Genomic DNA, 15,602 nt, shown 5'->3' on the forward strand with positions numbered 1-15,602 from the left:
TTTTTTCCCCTTGATTTACTGTTTTCTGAATCTTTGAGAACATTAGTGAGAATAAGGTTAGGGGAGAGAGCAAAGGGGTTAGCAAGGAGGTGCTCAAGCAATGGAGTACGGAAGAACATTAAAGAACTTGAAGAGAACGAGGAAGAGGACTTCACTGCCAGCCGGAGTCTCCTCCACACTGTACTTTTCAGCATATTGTGGAAAGTTGTGTGTGTGTGTGTGTGTGTGTGAGTGTGTGTTTCCACAATGTTAAATCCATTGCTCTAACAATTGGAGACCCCTGATAGGTTGCTTATTTCAAAGCTTTAAGTATTAAAGCACTTACAGACAGTGAAGGTCGAGGTGTGGATTGCGATGCATGCGGTATTGCAGAGCATATATCTGCACTGTGCTCTTCCTTTGCAGGTGGTCTTGTCAGCACCATATGAACTACACTCTCCAAACTGTGGACAGATAAAACATTCCTGTGTTATAAACTAAGAGACAAAGATCTGGGAATAATTTAGAAGGCATTGCAAAATATCTTCTCTGTTAGCTCAAATTTAAATGTTGCACTAAAATTCTTTTTACATATATATAACACATGTAAATGTCAGTTGCTTGACTCACTAGTCAACTCTTAGGCCGATTTAACATTTTATGAAGACTTGAATGCTCACACGTGAAACCAAGGGCCAACCTGATTAGGTCCACCAATCTTAACCTACCTTGCTTGCTTTTAGTCATTTGCTTCTAGTTGATCTTGAAACGGATATAGCTAAATGTCATGTAGCTAAGCAATATATAACTAAACTTCCACTAGCTTCCTTATAGATAACATCTCTGTTGTATGGGTCACCATGACAACAGTTGCCTAAGTTGTTTTTCAGGAACCTGCAGTTAGCTCTTGCCCAGTTCAAGCCAGTTGATACCAGCGACCCCTCAACTGGATCTGCGTGTCTGATGGGTGACCTTTTGATGTCAGAGGGCCAAAAACTCTACCCTCAGATCAAGCTAATGACACCATTTTATGAATGTGTTCTATGAAGAGCCATGAAGCTTGACTACGCTGGTGCTGATCACCGATGACCTCACTTTTCCTTACCTCCCATCACCTTTCCCCACACCTTAGGCCACCCTGCTTCTTTATCTCATAAATATCCCCAAACCTCATCTTAGAGATCATGGATTTGAGATCTGTTCTCTTGTCTCTTCACTTGTCTGCCTTATGAATAAACTCTTCCTCTGCTGCAAAACTCGCCATCTCAGCGATTGGCATACTGTGTATGGGCAGAGGAGCCTGGTTGGGTAAAACAATGACTTTGTAAATTATTTCCCCAGTATTTTCTCTAAGGGAGGAGCTTCCTATAGGTAAACACTGGGGTGTTAGGAGTATTTGTTATTTAAGTGAAGCCAAAGGGTGAACTGAGAGTAGTGAGTGTGGCAGTTCCAATACAGGATTAAAATCAGTGCTTGTCCTTCCATGATGGGGTGCAGGACAGGCTACCCCAAAATATGGCACCTGAAGGTCACACTCTGGCCTTTTTCTGCCTTTCTCTGTGAGAACAGGACACAAAAGAATTCTCCGACCTACCTTTCCTAAAAGTAGGCCACCAAGCCCTCATGTGACAGGTGCTCTGTCTTATACCCAAGGAAAGAAATGAAAATAGAGAGACACCAAGAAGAATATGAACAAACAGGCCTTGCTAAGTTCTCCCAGTTTATTACCATTAAATCATATACCCTTTTGTCTAATCATACGTTTACATGGCTGTCTTTTCTTCATTGAAACTAAGCATAAAAATATACAGTTTTCCCTGGGTCTTTGATTCATTTCTGAAGTCTCCTGTGTCACATAAAACTTTGGTTAAATAAATTTGTTATACTTTTCTCTTGTTAATCTGCCTTTTGTAATTGGGGTTGTCATGAAACTTACAACAGGAGAGAAAAAGATATTACCTTTTCTTCTGTCCATTTTCAAAGAATCCAGCTCCGTGTATGGATTGAATACAATTTGAGAATAAAGTGTAGAGTTCAGCAGGTAAATTGGAGATTAAGGATGAAGCAATTACAATCTATCAGCAATCCTATAAGTATCTGGATTTGGAAAACAAAATGCAGTGTCTTTCAAGCATATTGTGCATTCATTCTATTCCGTCATTTAATAAGTATTCATTGAAGAATTTCCAATATACAAAGCTGGGCATGGTAGGGGGTATAAAAGGGAATTAAGAAATGACATTTGCCTGCAGATTATGACTTAGTTGTGCAGGATAAAGGTAATATATATATACTATGTGATAAATGGTAAGTGGTACATGAAAGTATTTAGGCATTTAGCCTACTATATATTGGAGAAGGAGGGAGGTGTGGAAGAAAGAGACAGATAATTTTAGTATAAAAGGTGATTTTCATAGAATCAGGAATTTGAACAATTTTAAGCTGTTTTATGCTAACTAAGCAGGGTTACCAGATGTGACAGAGAAAGCCCCACTGTGCAAGATGTAATGTGTATCTACCTGGCTCTCTGAACAGGCTGTTGTTGTGAGAACTGGCTGTCATTTCACACAATAGAAGTCTTTGTGGCTTTATGGAAGTTGTACAAGTCAACATTTTGTCACTTTACTTTGGCTGTATTAGGAACTGATCTACTTAATGTACAGTGTAACTCTAGTTATAAAATTTTAAACAGTATACAAATTTTATTCTTTTTTCTTTCATGGACACTCATAAAAATATCCCCTGTGCTGTTAATGAAATTTCTAACTCAACTGAAGTATGCAATATACAAGGCTGCCATGCAACTTTAGTTTTTATACTTACAATAAGAGCACTTACAATCTACATTTAGGCAACACTAATGTATTGCTAAAGCTAGCAAAAGGATATAAATTGTGCATAGCACTTAAATGTCTCCCTTAACTCACTCTATTATATTTAGTCATCATGATGATGATGGCAAACGGAGCTAGTGTTATCTGAAGGCTCAACTAGGCTGGATGTTCACGATGGCTTCTTAACTCATATGTCTGGTGCCTCACATGGGGTACCTGGGACAGTTGGGCGTTCGCTGGGCATTTCCCTCTACCCATATAGCCTTTCCTCAGGGCTAGCTACTTTGGGCTTCCTTTTAGAATGGAGGTCTCAGGGTAGACTTCTTACATGGTGGCCAGTTTCCTCTGAACAAGTATTCCAAGAGACCAGTGCAGAATTTACATGGTATTTTTTGACTTGGTCTTGAGATCAACATGATGTCACTACATAGGACCTGGGAATCACAGTCTATGGGGAAAGGGTGCTCTTTGGAGACAAAGGGTCACATTGCTCATGAATACCTTATTAAAATACGTCAATGCTTGGCTTTGGTAGACTCTTGTTATAACCACATCAATCAGATAGTGAACAAGAATTAAAAACTCACTTTCCAAAGAGTACCTAGAGTAATAATTTGAAATAAGCATCAGCACTTTAACCAATTATTTAATTAGTGAATATTATTTATCTCTTGTGTGCCAGAGACTGGTGAATTCTGATAGATAAATTGGGTAGATATATGAGGAAGTGGAAGCTCAGAAGATTTGGACAGAAGTGGATTGGCTTCGCCAAAGGCAGCAGAGTTGGGAGCTAACACAATGCAGTGGCGTTGGGAACACTTGATGCTACAGGAAAGAGACAAAAAGAAACAAGATGAAACAAAATCTTGCCCTGCATTTTTATGAGTAAGACTAAAGCTGTATGCTATAATGTGCTTTGTGGTTTGACACTGAAAATTTGAGTGATGGATTTGTTATGTGTAGTAAAAAATAAATATCCTTTATATTGTCTCAAAATATACCGCAACTAGAAACACACTTACCAAGTCATCACGCTAAATGCCAGTGATTCTCAAACTTGAGAGAGCATCAGAATCACCTGGAGGGCTTGTTAACGACAGATTTCTGTGCCCGATTCCCAAACTCTCAGATTCAGTAGGTCCGGGATGGAGCCCAAGCGTTTCCGTGTCTAACAACTTCCCAGATCCTGTTGTGGCTGCTGAAAAGGGGTTGCACTTTGAGAACTCCTGCTATATTGTGGCAAAGAAAGCCAGAGCCGGATGGAAGTTAAAGTGGTGAAGATAGATTTTATTCAAAACACTCTTGCAGGCCGGGCGCGGTGGCTCACGCCTGTAATCCTAGCACTCTGGGAGGCCAAGGCAGGTGGATCACTCAAGGTCAGGAGTTCGAGACCAGCCTGAGCAAGAGCGAGACCTCGTCTCTACTAAAAATAGAAAGAAATTATTTGGACAGCTAAAAATCTATATAGAAAAAAATTAGCCGGGCATGGTGGCGCATGTCTGTAGTCCCAGCTACTCGGGAGGCTGAGGCAGCAGGATTGCTCAAGCCCAGGAGTTTGAGGTTGCTGTGAGCTAGGCTGAAGCTACGGCACTCTACTCCGGGCAACAGAGTGAGACTCTGTCTCAAAAAAAACAAAAAAAACCACGACACTCTTGCAATAGGGAATGTGAGGCTACAGTGTAGAACTGAGCTCAGTTACAAATACAATCAAAACAACTGGGGATTTATAACTAAGGAGCAAGTTGGGGATGGGTACTGGTGGAGCATCTGGTCTTGTAGTACATCTGGCTGGATCGACCTAACAGGATTCCTGCTGCAGGAAGGACAGGGTGATTAGGTATCACCTGGGGAAGAGTAAGGATGATGAGTTTGATCAGATATCAGATATTAAGCGTGGGGAATTCTCACTAACCTGACTTCGCAGGATTCTTGCTAAAACTGGGCTCTATAAGGAAGTACACAGATGGACCTTTTTGGGAAGAGGATCCAGGAGAGCCTGGCTGAAGTTTGATCAAGCAAAGAATCTTTGTCACTGGCTATTCGTAACATAGAACAGTGGTTGAAAACATAGATACGGAGACATGTAGGATCTCAGATGACTTCTAAGTGTGTTACTTAATCTTTGGGGCTTAGTTTCTTGATCTTTATAGTGTGGATAATTAATATTAGCTACCACATTGGATTGTTATGTGCATAAAATGACATATAGCAAGAGTTCTATAAATGTTAATCATACTAATAATTATAATCCTGTAAGAAACATAGTCTGAATCTCACGTATCTTATCTGAGGGGTTGCTGCATACTTTGTGTCACGGTGCCGCTGTTTGCTCTGCTTGCTTGCGTTGTCTGTAGTCACCTTCCAGACTACATAGCTGGCCACTCCGAGCTCTGTGCCTTTCCTTGCCCCCTTCAGAAAGGAAGAAACCATTACCTGTTTTCTGTTTTGTTTTCTCCTTTGTATACAGTGCATAAAACCTAGCAAGCAAATATTTAAAATAATCTACAGACTCAAAAGTAAATCTTATTGTTTTCAACTTAAACTCCTCCTAGGATTGGTATTAAAGAGGAATTAGGTTTGCCTTAGTTGAGCTTTGCAGGTTGCCCTGCTAATGCCTCAGCAATCACAATTTAATTATTATACAAAATAGGGATGTTTAAATTGCAGAATATTTTTCTCCATTCAATGTGAACTCTAATAGTCAAACATGTGGATGTATTAAGGTGAAGATAACAAAGTAAGTTCCATGTCACTTATCAAGCTGTGAGGTTAAATGCAGGGCAACAGTTAACAACAAAAAACACCCAATAATAAACAAATTGCAGCATATTTTCTTGATTATTTATAAATGTCATAACCCTCCCTAAAAGGATGACTTCCTTCTCTAATAGCATAATCCTTGCTGCAAGGCTGCTGGAAATGAAATCCTCCTGCTTTTTCTTTCTTCATTGCGCCATTGCTTCACCCACTGGGTCACACTCAGTCCCTTCCTGTACCTCAGTTTACTCATCCATACTAGAGTAACATTTCTGAACATATTGCTTGTAGACCATCAGTAACATGAGATACACAGTAGAAAAAGTTTCCTATAGTCAAAAGAGTTCTAGAAACATTGCACACTCCACCTTCTTCTTTGAGTCAAGACATATATTAGCATTTGAAAGATTCTGACAATCCCTATTGTGAAGAAACTAGTGTTTTTCAACTTTGCTGGACCATGGATTTCTCATAGTCACGGATTTCCCCCAGAATACACATTTTGGGGAAAATGCTGCCCCACATTCTAATTGCCTCTCACTCAGTAGGTTCCAGAAGTTCACGAACTGTCCATCAAGGATTCTTTTTCCAGCAAAACTATCCTTTAAAAATGAAGCAAAATAAAGGTATTCCCAGATAAACAAAAACTGAGACTTTTTTTTTACTAGTACATTTGTTTTGCAAGAAAGTCCTTTAGACTGAAAGAAAATGACACCAGATGTTGAGCCAGGCACACAAGAAGGAACGAAGAGCAGAAAGATGACAAATACGTGGTAAGCATAAAATGCTCTCACTATTTAGAGTTTTCTCTCTTAATTTCTTAAAAATACCCATAAGATTGTTTAAAGCAATGATTATAACACTATGTTCATAGCACGTATTGATGTAATATACATGACAACAAAGTAGAAAGAAGGTGGAGGAATGGAACTATATATTTTTTTAAAGAATTCAGTCAATATTAATTTAAAGTAGATTGTGATAAACTCAAGATGCATGCTGTAATCCCTAGTGCAAGCCACTCTGAAAGTTAACAAAAGAATTCATAGTTAAAATCTCAACAGAGTGATTAAAATTGTTTACTAAAAATACTGGCTTACACATGTAGAAGACTGAGACAGGATCTCCACCTTTCACAAAAATCAACTCACGACACATACCAGACTGAAACCTAAGGCTTGAAAGCATAAGAATTCTAGAAGAAAATGTTGGAAAAACTCTTACAGACATCGGCCTAGGCAAAGAATTTATGAAGAAGACCGCAAAAGCAATCACAGCAACAACAGAAATAAATAAATGGGAACTGATCAAATTAAAAAGCTTCTGCACAGCCAAGGAAACAATCACAAGAGCAAACAGACAAACAAAAAAAAAAAAAAAAATACTCACATGCTACACAGCTGATAAAGGGCTGAAAACTAGAACCTAAAAAGAACTCAGGCAAATCAGCAAGAAAACATCAAACGACCCCATTAAAAAGTGGACAAAAGACATGAACAGAAACTTTTACAAAGAATATAGACTAATGGATGACAAACATATGAAAAATTGTTCAACATCTCTATTCATCAGGGAAATGCAAATAAAAACCACAGTGAGATATCACTTAACTCCAATGATAAGGGCTTTTATCAAAAAGTCCCAAAACAACAAATGTTGGTGTGGATGCGAGAGATAGGAACACTCATACACTGCTGGTGGGACTGCAAACTAGTGCAATCTCTGTGGAAAGTAGTTTGGCGATATCTCAAAGAACTAAAAGTAGAACTACTATTTGATGCAGCAATCCTATTACTGGGCATCTAACCAAAAGAACAAAAGACATTCTGTAAAAAAGACATCTGCACTCGAATGTTTATATCAGCACAATCACAATTGTGAAGATGTGGAGTCGACTCAAGTGCCCACCAATACGTGAGTGGATTAATAAAATGTGGTATATGTATACCATGGAGTTCTACTCAGTCATAAAAAGCAATGGTGATCTAGCACCTGTTATATTATCCTGAATTGAGCTGGAGCCCATTCTACTAAGTGAAGTATCACAAGAATGGAAAAACAAACACCACTCGTACTCGCCATCAAATTGGAACTAATTGATCAACACTTATGTGCACATATGAAAGTAATATTCATTGGCAATTGGGCAGGTGAGAGGGGGATGAAGGGGATGGGCAAGTTCACACCTAACGGGTGTGGTGTGTGCTATCTGGGGGATGGGAACACTTGTAGCTTTGACTTGGGTGGAGCAAAGGCAATTCATGTGACCGAAGTGTTTGTACCCCTATTATATTCTGAAATAAAATAAAAATTATAAATAAATTTTTAAAAATGCTGGCTTAGCACAAAATAAAAGACAATAAAGGTAGAACAGTGAACAACAACAAAAAATACATGCGATATCCAGAAAGCAAATAGCAAAGTGACAGGAATAAATCCAATTATATTAACAATCACATTAAATATGAATGCACTAAAGATTCCAATCAAAAGACACAGATCATCAGACTAGATTTTGTTTTAAGAAAACAAGATCTAATTATATGCTCTGTACAACAGGCAGAGTTTAGATTGAAAGACACAGACAGATTGAAAGTTAATGGATGGAAAAAGATATACCATGCAAACTATCACTGGAAGAGAGCTGAAATACCCGTATTAAAAGAGTGATAGAAGAGTTTTATTTATAAAATGCTAGAAAGTATTTTCTTTTAAAATATTTAAACATGTTATTGAAAATCTAGATGACTTTTTAAAATGTACAACAGGATACAATATCCTTTAAAAATTCTTTTAGGAGCTACAGAAGTAAAAATGTTTGAAGTCTGTTCTTCTATACAAATTCTCTTATTGTACAGAGAGACGAGCTAAGTTTCATAGGGTTCTGACTTATTCAAACTCATAATTTGTGGCAAAGTAAATATTAGAAGCGTTATTCTCTTTAGGTCCTGTATTTCTTGCCAATTTTAAAGAGGTACCATATAATAATGGTTAAGTTCATGGATTTTGGAGCTGCATTTAAAAAATCCCGACTCTGGCCCTTGTCAGCTGTGCAACCTCAGAGAGTTTTCTTAACCTCTCTGTGCTCCAATGACTTCATCCGGAAAATGGGGATAATAATGGTATGTACTATAACAGAGGTAAAGGTCAGAAAAAAGGCAAGGACATATTTTACAAGTTGTCTCTCTAAAAGCCCCACCATTCCTCCCTGAGGCCAGTAATCAAATGGGCAGAAAGATGTTCTTTGCTGTTTGCTTTTTAGTATCTTAAGCCACAGGAGATGGCTCAACAGAATTGTCCGGATGAGGGTCACAAAACCATCTGTCATCCATCACTGGACATAAGGGTGACCAAAACCATCAATTATAGTTAAATGATGATAGCCCAAAGCCATGACATGTGACACTGGTCACGTAGACCTGAGCCCAACTGCTGAAAACCCCCTTTTAAAAAGCCCTGTGTTTCTGCTTAGAGTGAGGGTGGCAGTCTTTGAGATGTTAGTCCACTGCCCTCTTCATTTGCTGGCAAATCAGTAAACTTCTCCTTCCTTTTCCTCAAACCACTTGTCCTCATTCTTCCTTGTCACTGATTTGGCCTCAGGGACAAGTACCAAACTTTTGGTAACAGGACCTCATAGAAATTTTGTGAGGTCATACATATGGTGTACTCGGAGCCATACCTGGTACACAGCATAACTCCATAGTTGTGAGTTATTTTTCTCCAGGGCTTTCGAATGTTTGAATAGATGTGCTACAGACAAACCTGATCACATCTGCCGGCACGCTGCCACGAGGCACACGCAGATTCCAGAGCTCCTGACTCAGATGTTGCGTCTGCATCTGGACATCCAGGCATTTCAGCAGTCAGCAGTAGAGAGAGTGGGATGCAAAGAGGCAGCACTGAAGGGAAAACCTTGCTAACAAGATAATATGTGCTGCACTCAGCAGCTTTGCTATTGCTGATGAAGGGGAGACGGTGCAAAATGTGAGACGTGGGACCCCCAGAGGAAAGTCGGGATGATGCGCCCCATTTGTTGCTTGCTGGAAGACCAGAAGTGGAACACCAGGTCGGCAGGAAGGCCAGATGGCAACTCACTGACCTCAGAATTTGGAACAGACTTTTTTTCTAGCTCTCTGCTGCCCTCTCCCTCCCTGAACCCCGTGCGCCTCACCAGCAATGTCCTCTTGCCTCTGTGCCTTTGCTCTCAGGGATCTCTTGTCCTGGAATACTCCCCACTTTCTTGGTACTTTTCCTCTCCCACCTTTTGCAACCTGCTTAACAAATGCAATTCATTCCACTGAGGACTTAATATGTCCCGAGCCCGGGGCTGTGCATTTAGAATACAAGGTCACGCAATTTTAGACTCACATGTGAGAGAGTGCCCTTACCACACTTTATGACTGTCTGCAAGAGAGGCGGGCACAGGTGTTCTGGGAGTGCAGACGGGGATGTTTTGCCCAGCCTTGGGATGAGCAACAGCCCCTTCCTGAGTGGTTTAGCAAGCTGTAGTTAATGCTATAAATAAAGAGAAGAAGCAAAGGCAATGACACATGCAGAAGTCAGAGAGGAGAGTGTGGCATGCTCATGGCAGCAGGAGCACAGGACTCCTGGTGGGAAAGTGGATCAAAACGAAGCTGGAAAGGTAGGAAGGGGCCAGACCACGAAGGAGCTTAAAACAATGAATGCCTTGCTAAGGAATTTGGATTTTGTTGTGACCATCAGTAAAGCCACCAAAGGATTTTAAGCAGCGCAATAGTCTGATCAGATTTGCATTTCAGAAAGATAACTTTGACAGCAGTATGGAGAATGGATGGATTGAAAGAGTGGGGGTGTCTACGGCCATAGAACCACGAATACACCCGATCTCGTCTGAGCAGGGTAAGAATGGGGTCACTAATTTATTTAGGGGGCTACTGAAAAACACCAGTAGAGGGAAGATAAGGACTTAAATTAAGGCAGCAATGGAGAGAAAGAGTAAAAGGAATCAGTTTGAGAGAGAAAAAAAATCAGTGTTCTTTGAGACCTACTTGGATATGCACGATGAGGTAGAGAGTGAAACGCAGGGTGATGATCACGTTTTTGGCTTTAGTAACCGCATAGGTGGTCGTACCCCTCTGCTGAGTGAGTATATTGCAGGGATAAGGTAATAAGCATTGTACTTGGACATGGTACATTTAAGATTACTTTATTTATTCATTCAAAAATAGAGAACCTACCAGATGCCAGAGACTATTCTAGGCACTGGGCATACAGCAGTGAATAAATCCCTGCCCTCACGGAGCTTTCTCTAGTAAAGTATCTGTGGTCATCCCAGTAGGTGGCTGAATTGGTTCTGGAGCCTGCATGAAAGATTATTCTAGAAATGTGGATAGAAAGAAGAACAGTGTATAAGTAATAGTTAAAACTATGGCTCAAGAGTATGTTCCTACAGTTAAAAAAAAACAAAACACAACTTACCGCACAAAGAAAAAAGATGCAGTTTAGCAGAAACGTTTAGTTTAGCAGAAGTATTTAGGCTAATGTGGGTAAAAAAATGAATGCGATCATCAACAAAGCTAATGCCAACATAAACTGCAAAATCAGTAAATATATAGCACTAGAGTTCTACTCTGCACTTATGGAAGGCTGTGTATCATGCTTTAAGGGGGATGTGGATAGGCCGGAGGACATTTAGGGAAGAGGCACTCTGAAGGTGGGAGAATTCAGAACGATATCTAATGAGGAATGGTTAGTTCGCATGGGGGTGTTTAGCCTACAAAAGGTGATCATGGTAATGGTCTTCATATAGTTTGCTCTGTTAGGGTTGCAAGGGGGCTAACTAGTATCAGTGAGAGGAAGTTATGGGGAGGTTTTCAATAATAAGACCACTGCTACCATGTCCTGAGATACTAGCTTCAGATGTGTGAGTCAGGTTCTCTGGAGAAACAACCAACAGGACGTATCTACATAGACAGAGAGGTATTACAGGGAATTGGCTCACATGATTATGGAGACAGGCAAGTACCAAGATTTGCAGGGTGAGTCAGCAAACTGGAGACCCGGGAGAATCTATGGTGTAATTCTAGTCCGAGGGTCAGCTGGCTCTACATTCAGGAAGAGCTAATGTTGCAGTTCAAGTCCAAAGGCAGAGAAGCAGCCGATGTTCCAATTCAAAAGCCACCAGGCAGGAAGAAGTCTCTCTTCCTTAGTGGAGAGTCAGCCATTTGTTCTATTATGCCTTCAACTGATTGGATTAGGCCTTCCCATGTTAGAGAAGGCAATGTGCTTTACCCAGGCTACCAATTTAAATGTTAACCTCATCAAACAGAAACCCTCTAAGAAACACCTAGAATAATGTTTGACTGAATATCTGGACACTCTGTGGCCCCGTCAGGTTGACACAAAAAATTAACCATCACAAGTGAGAATTGTTTCTACCTAGGGATTAACTGATTTCAATCTAGGGGTAGATAGCATGGTCAGGATTCTTAGTTAAACTAAAAAGTTCACACCGGGTGGTTATGCAAAGACTTAGTTCAAACCAGCTTCAGATTTTTAAAAATAAAGAAAAGTCTCAATGTGCTCAGAAATCTCTCTTCTCTTCAGAGCACGAAGCCCAGGAAACTATGCCAGAATTGGCCAAGATTAGAAATGGTGCACTGCATTTCATGATAGTTTTCTAAGCCACTTCCCAAACCAAGAATATCAGCAAAAGGCAAACTCTGCTCTCATCAGCTCAATTTTTATTTGTCTTTTTTTGCCGTTTCCGTTGTTTCTTCTCATGGACCAGTACCAGCAAACAGAGAAGAAAATGAAATGTGAGCATTTAAAATGTATTTTTAATTAGATGACTTTTATATGATCCAAGGCACCGTAAAACTCCAAGTTCTGACAGTGCCCTAGTTCCCATTTAATCTTCATTTCTCCATTTCTAGTCAGCTGCGCGTGCAGATGCTGAGATCTTGTTTGTTTATCATGGGGCCGAGAAGATTTATGGTTGGGTGCATGTTCAGCTGCCTTCCCTGCTCTCTTGGCACGACTCCTGAGCTGCACAGCATGGGGGACACTCAAACATGCTTAATGGGGAAGTCAGGCCCACATGTTCCCCATGGTTCTCATCTGGTTATTTTTCAGCTTCTGCTTTGGTTGAAGTTAAGGTAATTGCAGAGTTATTATTTGTCATTTCCATTATCTTTGGGGTCAGAAAGACATCTGTTGAAAGTTAGCATCATCTGTCATTTCCACCAGCTGGTGGTCAGCACCTGGGTGGACTTAGAAAGAGAGGAAAGGGGCTGGGTGTCCATGCAGGCTAGTTGTGTGTGTGTGTGCATGTGTGTGTGCGTGTGTGTGTGCAAAGGAACCGAACCCTGCAGTGAAGAAGTCTGTTCCTTCTTGCAGCATCAGTATGGATGAGCATAAAGAAACCCAGAATGCCACTGTCCATAATATGCTTAGGGTTTTTGAGTCACTCATGTGGAGAAAAGCAGTGGAGTCAGATGAACTATTCCTAGTTTCCTTCCTGCTGGCTATTTATTTTCTTCCCTAACATGCTGCACATAGTTCTCTTTTCAGAGTGAAAATGAGAAAATGGTCTGGGGTTTGAAATGCTATTTTATTTAAAGAAAAAATATAAGGGATGCATATGATCAGTCCTGGCTTTTGGAGTCAGCAAAACACCTCAACGTTTGCAAATTCAAAGTTATCAGTTGTTGATCCTTCAGTTCAGGGTCAGCAAATTGTTTCTGCAAAGTGTCAGAACATATTTTGGGCTTTGTGGGCTCTCTGGTCTCTGTTGTGCTACAACTCTGCTGTTGTAGCCCGGAAGCAGCCATAGGGAAGGTATAAATGAATATGACTGTGTTTCAATAAAACTTTATTGACCAAAACAAGCAGAGGGCCAGATTTGGCTCACAGGCCATAGTTTGCCAAACTCTGCTTTCATGAACATTTAACTAAAAGCTTGACTCTGGACAAACAGGTCATGAAATAGAGACTTGAGGTGGCAGAATAGAGGACAGCAAGGAGTCCTATATCAAACTGCAGGGTTCCCTCAGCATTGGGCTTCTTGCTATGCCCCCAATTCTCTCTGAACATAGTTACCCCACATCCTTTCCTGAAGCTTTTATCTGCTGTTGCAGACCAACCTTCCTTTAGGATTGTGTTCTACAATCAAATTTTGTCTTATATGCTCCGAGAAGATATTAATAAAATTTTGGTACAGATCTTTCTCCTAGCAGCATGAAAATACGGGTGATTTCAACATTCTCCAATGCTGAGCATGCAGACATTTAGAATACAACTGTTATCTGAGCGATAACCATGGATTGTTATTGTTTCCAGATCACATCACTTACCAAAAGGAAAACGAGCAATTTGGGGTGTGTTAATAGCCTGCTCCTTTGTTAGATGGGAAGAATTTCACCTAATCCTCAAAGACGAGAATGAAATCTTTACAGATCAGTAAAGGTAGTCCAAATGTCAGTTCAGAGAATGATAATATGCCAGACTAAAGACCAGAGCTTAGCCTTTAGTATGCTGAGCGTTCACCAGGATTTAGAAGGTGAGGGGATGATGTTTAGTTCAGTTTCACAAATGCCTTTACCTTTTCTCATAGGTTCATTTCAATTTGATAAGTTCAGGCAATCTTATTCTGTTCTTTTGGATTTAGGGCATCTTACTCTGTCCTACCAAAGAGGTTCTTAAAATGAGTAGGAAATAAAGACTCACTTGAATTTTCATAAAGAAATTAGACTAAAACCAAAGAAGTTTACTTAGCCTTTAAAAATGATAAGGCAAGAATGAAGAAATGTATTAAAATTTACTAAAATTTAAGAATAAAGCTAAGGATGGTCCATTTTTAGTAGGTATATATTATTTTCCACTAAGAAATTAATTCTGAGAAACTTTCTCTTCCTCTGACATCAGAAAGTGGACAACTCCAGAGACCTATAGTAAGATGCAGCATCCTTTACACAAATATTAATACCACCAACCAATATGGCTACACCAACTCCACTGGGTTTTTCAGGTATATGGTTGAAGGTTTATGTGGACCAGCTGGAAAAGTTCCTGCAATGTCCTAATGAACATCTGCCACCTTCCAGATTCAGCCACTCATTATGAAAGTTGTGGACAGATGAAAAAGGGTCATAAAAGAAACAATGATTCTTATCCATTTCGGATTGGGGATAAATTGCTTTAGAAAGGATATAAATGTATTCAATGTATATGAATCAGAAAAAAAGAAATATGTGTATTTTGGGCACTAAAAATCCCTTAAGTTCCTTGAAGATATTTTCTTTAACATCAATTAGCTTTATTTAGTATAAACCAGTAAGAAATGACCCATTAATAAAAAGTCTTAGCTATAACTCTGACTATATTCCTTCATATAATGTTCTAATAAATTGCATACAGAGATAGATATTGATGAGCCACTGTAAATGTAGGTAGAAAGGTGATTATTTTTACTACTGAGTGAGAGGCTTTGCCAACATTAGATGTTTGGTACTAGAAGGCAGTAAATTGATTGCTACCGGGTCAGTAATTGACATGAACATTACATATTGGCATGAATTTCAATCCCACATAAAAATATTTATTTAAAATAAAACTTAAAAATAATAAAAAGGTGAAAAAACCTGACATTTTGTAAGTCAAATAATATAAATTTCAGCATTATATCAATTATTTTGTCATATACTAAAATCAGAATAATTGACAGAAATCGCTTTTAACAATATGTATTTAAAATATGGTCTCCATTTTAGGAAAAAAAATAAAACTTGAGTCGTTAAGTCTGTCCTCACTACTGGGACTAATTGGGATGATCAACAGCTGTAACCATTCAAGAAAATGTCACCTCAGAGATGTCTGTCACCAGACCACCAGGATGGCTAAATAGTCGAAAGGAGAGGTTTATTGGTAATATCAATTCGCAAACTGGGAAGAGAGAGTCTCCAGCACGGACTGAAGGTGTTTTCCCTTCAAAGAGAGAAAGGACGTGTTTGGTTTTTATGCCTCTGTCACACATATTCAGCAGGTTTGGGGGGA

Source organism: Propithecus coquereli, unplaced genomic scaffold, assembly GCF_000956105.1.
Source record: "Propithecus coquereli isolate 6110/MARCELLA unplaced genomic scaffold, Pcoq_1.0 Scaffold368, whole genome shotgun sequence".
Taxonomy (NCBI): Eukaryota; Metazoa; Chordata; class Mammalia; order Primates; family Indriidae; genus Propithecus; species Propithecus coquereli.